The 9560-nt window shown below is 39.9% G+C and overlaps 1 non-coding gene across 1 annotated transcript; it reads right to left on the bottom strand.

Moving 5' to 3' along the window:
* Positions 1-1294: 1294 nt before the first annotated feature.
* On the bottom strand, positions 1295-1402 carry LOC130972551 (small nucleolar RNA R71). Its single transcript, XR_009083713.1, has one exon. It is a non-coding gene; the product is annotated as a small nucleolar RNA R71 (small nucleolar RNA).
* Positions 1403-9560: the final 8158 nt, after the last annotated feature.

Consider the following 9560-nt stretch of genomic DNA (forward strand, 5'->3'; position numbering starts at 1 on the left):
AAATCTTTTTCTTAATTTTATTTTATGATTTTCGAAAACTTTACTAACAATTAATATGATTGATTCAAAAATTTAAAGTTTGTTACTTTCTTGTTAAAAAAGGTTCAATCTTTGAATTCTAGAATCATATCTTTTAGTTTCTTGTTAGTCAAGTAATCAATTTCAATTTCAAAAAATCAAATCTTTTTAAATTTCTTTTTCAAATCCTTTTCAAAATAAATTTCAAATCATATTTTTTCAATCATATCTTTTGAATTATATCTTTTTCAAAAATTTGATTTCAAAAATCTTTTCTAACTTCCTATCTTTTCAAAATTGATTTTCAAATCTTTTTCAACTAACTAATTGACTTTTTTTGTTTGTTTTACTATTTCTTATCTTTTTCAAAACCACCTAACTACTTTTCTCTCTCTAATTTTCGAAAATCACCTCCCTCTTTTTCAAAAATCTTTTTACTTAACTAATTATTTTAAATTTTAATTTTATTCCTTTTTATAAATTCAAATTTTAACTTTAATTTAAAATAAAAACAAAAATAATTTTCTTTTATTTTAGTTAATTTTCGAAAACTCCTCTCTCTCATCTTCTTCTATTTATTTATTTATCTACTAACACTTCTCTTCTACTCAAAATTCGAACCCTCTTCTCCCCTCTACCTGTGTTTTTGGATTTTCTTCTACTCACATAAAGGAATCTTTCTACTATGGTAAAGATGATCCCTATTATTATTTTCTGTTCCCTTCTTTTTCATATGAGCAGGAGCAAAGACAAGAACATTCTTGTTGAAGCAGATCCTAAACCTGAAAGGACTCTGAAGAAGAAACTAAAAGAAGTTAAAATACAACAATCCAGAGAAAACGTTACAGAAATTTTCGAAAAAGAAGAGGAGATGGCAGCCGAAAATAATGACAACAACAATAATGCAAGGAGGATGCTTGGTGATTATACTACACCTACTTCCAATTTTTATGGAAGAAGCATCTCAATCCCTGCCATTGGAGCAAACAATTTTGAGCTGAAGCCTCAACTAGTTGCTCTAATGCAACAGAACTGTAAGTTTCAAGGACTTCCATCAGAAGATCCCTATCAGTTTTTAACTGAGTTCTTGCAGATCTGTGATACTGTTAAGACTAATGGAGTAGATCCTGAAGTCTACAGGCTTATGCTTTTCCCTTTTGCTGTAAGAGACAGGGCTAGAACATGGTTGGACTCACAATCTAAAGATAGCCTGGACTCTTGGGATAAGCTGATCACGGCCTTCTTGGCCAAGTACTTTCCTCCTCAAAAGTTGAGCAAGCTTAGAGTGGATGTTCAGACCTTCAAGCAAAAAGATGATGAATCCCTCTATGAAGCTTGGGAAAGATACAAGCAGTTGACCAAAAAGTGTCCTTTTAACATGCTTTCAGAGTGGACCATTTTGGATATATTCTATGATGGTCTATCTAAGTTCTCTAAGATGTCACTGGACCATTCTGCCGGTGGATCCATTCACCTAAAGAAAACACCTGCAGAAGCTCAAGAACTCATTGACATGGTTGCAAATAACCAATTCATGTACACCTCTGAGAGGAATCCTGTGAGTTATGACATGCCTTAGAGGAAATGAGTTCTTGAAATTGATGATCTGAATGCCATATTGGCTCAGAACAAAATGTTGACTCAGCAAGTCAACATGATTTCTTAGAGTCTGATGGATTGTAAAATGCATCCAACAGTACTAAAGAGGCATCCTCTGAAGAAGAAGCCCATGATCCTGAGAACCCTGCAATGGCGGAGGTGAATTACATGGGTGAAGCCTATGGAAACACCTATAATCCCTCATGGAGAAATCATCCAAATTTCTCATGGAAGGATCAACAAAAGCCCCAACAAGGCTTTAATAATGGTAGAAGAAACAGGTTTAGCAATAGCAAGCCTTTTCCATCATCTTCTCAGCAACTGACAGAGAATTCTGAGTGGAGCCCCTCTAGCTTAGCAAATATAGTCTCTGATCTATCTAAGGCCACTTTAAGTTTCATGAACGAAACAAGGTCCTCCATTAGAAACTTGGAGGCACAAGTGGGTCAGCTGAGTAAGAAAATCACTGAAACTCCTCCTAGTACTCTCCTAAGCAATACAGAAGAGAATCCAAAAAGAGAGTGCAAGGCCATTGATATTATCAAAATGGCCGAATCCAAATAGGAAGGGGAGGACGTGAATCCCAATGAAGAAGACCTCATAGGATGTCCTCCAGACAGAAGGAGTTCCTTATTGAGGACCTAAAGAAATCTGAGGCTCATATAGAGACCATAGAGATTCCATTAAACTTTCTTCTGCCATTCATGAGCTCTGAGAACTATTCTTCCTCTGAAGAGGATGAAGATGTAACTGAAGAGCAAGATGCCCAATATCTAGGAGCAATCATGAAGCTGAATGCCAAGTTGTTTGGTAATGAGACTTGGAAAGATGAACCTCCCTTGCTCATTAGTGAATAAATACATGGGTTCAGCAAACTCTACCTCAAAAGAAATAAGATCCTGGTAAATTCTTAATACCATGTACCATAGGCACCATGACCTTTGAGAAGGCTCTGTGTGACCTGGGGTCAGGTATAAATCTGATGCCACTCTCTGTAATAGAGAAACTGGGGATCTTTGAGGTACAAGCTGCAAGAATCTCATTAGAGATGGCAGACAAGTCAATAAAACAAGCTTATGGATTGGTAGAGGACGTGTTAGTGAAGGTTAAAGGCCTTTACATTCCTACTGATTTCATAATCCTAGACATTGGGAAGGATGAGGATGAATGCATCATCCTTGGAAGACCCTTCCTAGTCACAGCAGGAGCTATGATTGATGTTGACAGAGGAGAGCTAGTCCTTCAATTGAATGGGGACTACCTTGTGTTTAAAACTCAAGGATCTTCCTCTGCAACCATGGAGAGGAAGCATGAAAAGCTTCTCTCAATACAGAGTCAAACAAAGCCCCCCACAATCAAACTCTAAGTTTGGTGTTGGGAGGCCACAACCAAACTCTAAGTTTGGTGTTGAACCCCCACATTTAAACTCTAAGTTTGGTGTTGGGAGGTCCCAACAATGCTCTGAACATCTGTGAAGCTCCTTGAGAGCTCACTGTCAAGCTATTGATATTAAAGAAGCGCTTATTGGGAGGCAACCCAATTTTTATTTATCTATATTTCTATTATTTTTTTTATGTTTTATTAGGTTTATGATCATGTGGAGTCACAAAACAATTGCAAAAAAATTAAAAACAGAATCAAAAATAGCAGAAGAAAAAGCACACCCTGGAGGAAGAGCTGTCTGGCGTTTAAATGCCAGAAACAAGCATCTGTCTGGCATTTAACACCAAAAACAAGCACCAAGCTGGAGTTTAACGCCAGAAACAAGCATCAGGCTGGCGTTAAACACCAGAAACAGGCTACGTTTGGGCGTTTAACGCCAGAAACAAGCTGCAGTCTGGCGTTAAACGCCAGGATTGCATACAAAGGGCATTTTACACGCCTAAAAGGTGCTTGGATGAGAAATCCTTGACACCTCAAGATCTGTGGACCCCACAGGATTACCTCAGGATCTTTGGGCCCCACAGGATCCCCACTTACCCCACCTCTCTCTTCTTAACACAATCTAATAACACTATACCCTTCACTAATCACATCCATCCACTCTTCCCCATAAACCCCACCTACCTTCAAATTCAAAATCTCTTTCCCACCCAAACCCACCCTAAATAACCGAATCCAAACCCCTCTCCCTCCACTATATAAACTCCTCCATCCTTCTTCATTTTCACACAACACTACCCTCTCTTCTCCCCCTTGGCCGAGACCCACACCTCTCTCCCTCTCCTCCATATCTTCTTCTTCTTCTTCTATTCTTTCTTCTTTTGCTCGAGGGTGAGCAACTTTCTAAGTTTGGTGAGGTAAAAGTATAGTTTTTTTATTTTTCCATAACTATTGATGGCACCTAAGGCCAGAAAAACCTAAAGAAAGAGGAAAGGGAAGGCAATTGCTTCCACCTCTGAGTCATGGGAGATGGAGAGATTCATCTCAAAAGCCCATCAAGACCACTTCTATGAAGTTGTGGCCAAGAAAAAGGTGATCCCTGAGGTCCCTTTTAAGCTAAAAAAGGGCAAATATCTAAAGATCTGACAAGAGATTAGAAGAAGAGGATGGGAAGTTCTCTCCAATCCCATTCAACAAGTCAGAATCTTAACGGTTCAAGAGTTCTATGCAAACGCATGGATCACTAGGAACCATGATCAAAGTATGAACCCAAACCCAAAGAATTGGCTTACAATGGTTCGGGAGAAATGCTTAGATTTCAGTCCGGAGAATGTAAGGTTGGCGTTCAACTTGCCTATGATACAAGAAGACGCACGCTCCTACACTAGAAGGGTCAACTTTGATCAAAGGTTGGACCAAGTCCTCATGGACATATGTGTGGAAGGAGCTCAATGGAAAAAAGACTCAAAAGGCAAGCCGGTTCAATTGAGAAGACTGGACCTTAAGCCTGTGGCTAGAGGATGGTTGGAGTTCATCCAATGCTCCATCATCCCCACTAGCAACCGATCCGAAGTAACTGTGGATCGGGCCATCATGATCCATAGCATCATGATTGGAGAGGAAGTAGAAGTTCATGAAGTCATCTCTCTAGAACTCTACAAGGTAGCGGAAAAGCCCTCCACCTTGGCAAGGCTAGCTTTTCCACATCTCATCTGCCATCTATGCAACTTGGCTGGAGTTGTCATAGAAGGAGACATCCTCATTGAAAAGGACAAGCCCATCACTAAGAAGAGGATGGAGCAAACAAGAGAGCCTATTCATGGATCTCAAGAGACGCATGAGGAAGCTCATCATCAAGAAATCCCTGAGATGCCTCAATGGATGCATTTTTCTCCAAACAACTATTGGAAACAACTCAACACTTCTCTAGAAGGATTGAGTCATGACATGAACCAATTAAGGGTGGAACACCAAGAACACTCCATCATTCTCAATGAGATTAGAGAAGATCAAAGAGCTATGAGGGAAGAGCAACAAAGGCAAGGAAGAGACATATAGGAGCTCAAGAACACCATTGGTCCTTCAAAAAGAAGGCGCCACCATCATTAAGGTGGACTCATTCCTTAACTTCCTTGTTCTTATCTCTCTATTTTCGGTTTTTGAGCTTCATGTTTGTCTATGTTTGTGTCTTTATTACATGATCATTAGTGTCTAGTGTCTATGTCTTAAGGCTATGAATAATTCCATGAATCCTTCACCTTTCTTAAATGAAAAATGTTTTTAATACAAAAGAACAAGAAGTACATGAGTTTCGAATTCATCCTTGAAATTAGTTTAATTATATTGATGTGGTGACAATATCTTTTGTTTTCTGAATGAATGCTTAAACAGTGCATATTTTTTATCTTGTTGTTTATGAATGTTAAAATTGTTGGCTTTTGAAAGAATGATGAACAAAGAGAAATGTTATTGATAATCTGAAAAATCATGAAATTGATTCTTGAAGCAAGAAAAAGCAGTGAAAAAGAAGAAGCTTGCGAAAAAAAAGAAAGAAAAAAAAGCAAGCAGAAAAAGCCAATAGCCCTTAAAACCAAAAGGCAATGATAAAAAGGATCCAAGACTTTGAGCATCAATGGATAGGAGGGCCCAAGGAAATAAAATTCAGGCCTAAGCGACTAAATCAAGCTGTCCCTAACCATGTGCTTGTGTCATGAAGGTCCAAGTGAAAAGCTTGAGAATGAGTGGTTAAAGTCGTGATCCAAAGCAAAAAGAGTGTGCTTAAGAGCTCTGGACACCTCTAACTGGGGACTTTAGCAAAGCTGAGTCACAATCTGAAAAGGTTCACCCAGTCATGTGTCTGTGGCATTTATGTATCCAGTGGTAATACTGGAAAACAAAGTGCTTAGGGCCACAGCCAAGACTCATAAATGTAGCTATGTTCAAGAATTAACATACTTAACTTAGAGAATCAATAACACTATCTAAACTGAGTTCCTATGGATGCCAATCATTCTAAACTTCTAAGGATAAAGTGAGATGCCAAAACTGTTCAGAAGCAAAAAGCTACAAGTCCCGCTCATCTAATTAGAACTAATATTCATTGATATTTTGAGATTTACAGTATATTCTCTTCTTTTTATCCTATTTGATTTTCAGTTGCTTGGAGACAAGTAACAATTTAAGTTTGGTGTTGTGATGAGCAGATAATTTATACGCTTTTTGGTATTGTTTTTAGGTAGTTTTTAGTAGGATCTAACTACTTTTAGGGATGTTTTTATTAGTTTTTATGAAAAATTCACATTTCTGGACTTTACTATGAGTTTGTGTATTTTTTTGTGATTTCAGGTATTTTCTAGCTGAAATTGAGGGACCTGAGCAAAAATCTGATAGGAGGCTGAAAAAGGACTACAGATGTTGTTGGATTCTGACCTCCTTGCACTCGAAATGAATTTTCTAGAGCTACAGAACTTTTAATGGCGCGCTCTCAATTAAGTTAGAATGTAGACATCCAGGGCTTTCTAGCAATATATAATAGTCTATACTTTATTCGAGTTTAGATGATGCAAACTGGCGTTCAACGCCAGTTCCATGCTGCATTCTGGAGTAAAATGCCAGAAACACGTCACAAACCATTGTTAAACACCAAAAACACGTTACAACTTGGTGTTTAACCCCAAGAGAAGCCTCTGCACGTGTAAAGCTCAAGCTCAGCCCAAGCACACACCAAAGTGGGCCCCAGAAGCGGATTTCTGCACTAAGACTTATTTCTGTAAACCCTAGTAACTAGTCTAGTATAAATAGGACTTTTTACTACTGTATTTGAATCTTTGGACGAGCTTTTGGAACATCTTTGATAATTGTTAGTCCTTAGACATTGGGGGCTGGCCTCATGGCCATGCCTACCTTATTTTCACTTATGTATCTTCAACGGTGGAGTTTCTACACACCATAGATTAAGGTGTGGAGCTCTGCTGTTCCTCGAGTATTAATGCAAGTACTACTGTTTTCTATTCAATTCATGCTTATTCTTATTCTAAGATATTCATTCGCACTTCAACCTGATGAATGTGATGATCTGTGACACTCATCACCATTCTCACTTATGAACGCGTGCTTGACAAACACTTCCGTTCTACCTGCGAAAGCTAGAGTGTGTATCTCTTTGATTCCTGACCCACGATACATGGTTGCCTCGCCTGACAACCGAGCCTCCCATTCCGTGAGATCAGAGTCTTTGTGGTATAAGCTAGAATCCATTGGCAGCATTCTTGAGATCCGGAAAGTCTAAACCTTGTCTGTGGTATTTCGAGTAGGATTTGGGATGGGATGACTGTGACGAGCTTCAAACTCGCGAGTGTTGGGCGAAGTGACAAACGCAAAAGGATCAATGGATCCTATTTCGACATGATCAAGAACCGACAGATGATTAGTCGTGCTGTGACAGTGCATTTGGACCATTTTCACTAAGAGGATGGGAAGTAGCCATTGACAACGGTGACACCCTACATATAGCTTACCATAGAAAGGAGTAAGAATTATTGGATGAAAGCAGTAGGAAAGCAGAGATTCAGAAAGAACACAGTATCTTCACGCGCTTATCTGAAGTTCCCACCAATGAATTATATAAGTATCTCTATCTTTATTTTATGCTTTATTTATCTTTATATTCGAAAACCATTATAACCATTAGAATCTGGCTGACAGAGATTTACAAGATGACCATAGCTTGCTTCATACCAACAATTTCCGTAGGATCAACCCTTACTCATGTAAGGTTTATTACTTGGACGACCCAGTACACTTGCTGGTTAGTTGTGCGAAGTTGTGAAAAAGAGTGATATTACAATTGTGCGTACCAAGTTGTTGGCGCCATTAAGATCACAATTTCGTGCACCACATGCATATTTGGAATGTTGCAAGTGTATTGCACAATCCAAAGGGCATTCTTCTATAAGCAAGACACCATATGGACAAGTAAATGAGGTCTTCTTTTGGTCCTTGGGGTCTACAACTATTTGGTTGTAGCCAGAATATAACTGTTCCGAGGGTTACCTGAAACGTATAGCTCGGTCGTCTGGAGAGGCCCGAGGTGAGGGTCAGGGACCCGAGCTTGATATGTAGAGTGGTTGGTGGTTGTACCTGCAATGACACTCCGATGCTTAAGTTAGCATGGGTCCAAGCAGATATGTGTAGAATGTGGAATGAATGCCATACCTGGGTGTTCCAGTGCATTTATAGTAGTTGGCCGTGATCTTCCCTGGATAAGATATTCTTATCTTATCTTATCTTTTTGGGAGTTTTATCTCTATCTTTGTGGAACCGCCTCTTCTAGGCCTTTTCGGCCTTTAGGTTTTGGGCTGCGTTCCTTTTGATGGGCCTTCTTTGCTTTATTGTCCGAGGTCCGACCTCTAGGCGTGGGCCTTAGGACAAGGTCGGACCTTTCACGGTTTTGCCGAGTTGGAGGAGCCCGGTCAGGGTATGAACAGTGCCCCTGCCCGAGTTCGTCCTTTTTTGGAGGTCGAGCTCGGGCATAGTAGTTTTTCAAAATTCAAAAATGGCCGTTCCTGCATTTATTGCTTTTTACCGTTTCTCCTCGATTTCCGTTCGGGCTCTGTGAAAGCATTATTTATTTGCTCCCTTCCTGTTTTTCTAAGTTTCGCCGTCTCCTTTTTCGAGCACTGCTTCTTCTCTCTCTTAGTTCTTCTTCCCCGAATCTTTCCGTGTGTCTTTCCGGGGTTTCCTCTGCGCCGCCGTTTCGTTCTCCTTGCTTCGGAGCTCTTCGCCTTCGTTTTCTTTCTTCCAGGTTTGTTCCCCTGTTTCTATTTTCTTGTGATCATATGCTTCTGTTCTTTGTGTGGCTCTTGTTTGTTTCTTTTTCTTTATGCCTGAGTTGCCCCGAAAAGAGGCGCCGCCATTGCTTTGTTTGTATATGGGGGGCTCTTTTTGTTTTTTCTGGTACTTTGTTCCGGGTCGCCGCATTTTCTTTTGTTGGGTTTTTGTTTCTTGCTTGGCTGAACGGGTTTTCGCTGTCTGCTTTATGTGATTTTTGCTTGCTGTTTGTATTTCTTCTTTGTAGGTAAGAGTTTTTATGTCTCGAAAGGTTCTTCAAGCGATGTCGACCAAGATTCCAAGTGGTCTTGGTTGGGTAGACCCTCTTCCTCTAAAAGTCCCTTCTGTGGTAGATTCTGAATACTTGGCTAGGTTCCGTAGGCACTGTAGTATATATGAGAATAGAGAGTCTGAGAGGGATTATGAACTAGTAGCCCCGGATTCCGAGGAGAGAGTTTGCTTCCCGCCTTTAGATAGTTCCGAGAAGCTCTTCTTTTATGCTTATGATTGTTTTTTCTCTAAGCTGAGTGTCCGACTTCCTTTTACCGACCTGGAGTCCGAGGTGTTGTGGTCTTGTAACCTTGCCCCTACGCAGCTCCATCCAAATTCTTGGGCGTTTTTAAAGCTGTTTCAACTTTTGTGTCAGTTTTTGGGCGTCGCTCCCTCTATTTCTCTTTTTTCCTACTTGTTTGTGTTGACGAAGCCGGGGTCGGGTGGAGGGAAGGTGTCTT

This window comes from Arachis stenosperma, chromosome 3, assembly GCF_014773155.1.
Source record: "Arachis stenosperma cultivar V10309 chromosome 3, arast.V10309.gnm1.PFL2, whole genome shotgun sequence".
In the NCBI taxonomy this organism is placed as follows: domain Eukaryota; kingdom Viridiplantae; phylum Streptophyta; class Magnoliopsida; order Fabales; family Fabaceae; genus Arachis; species Arachis stenosperma.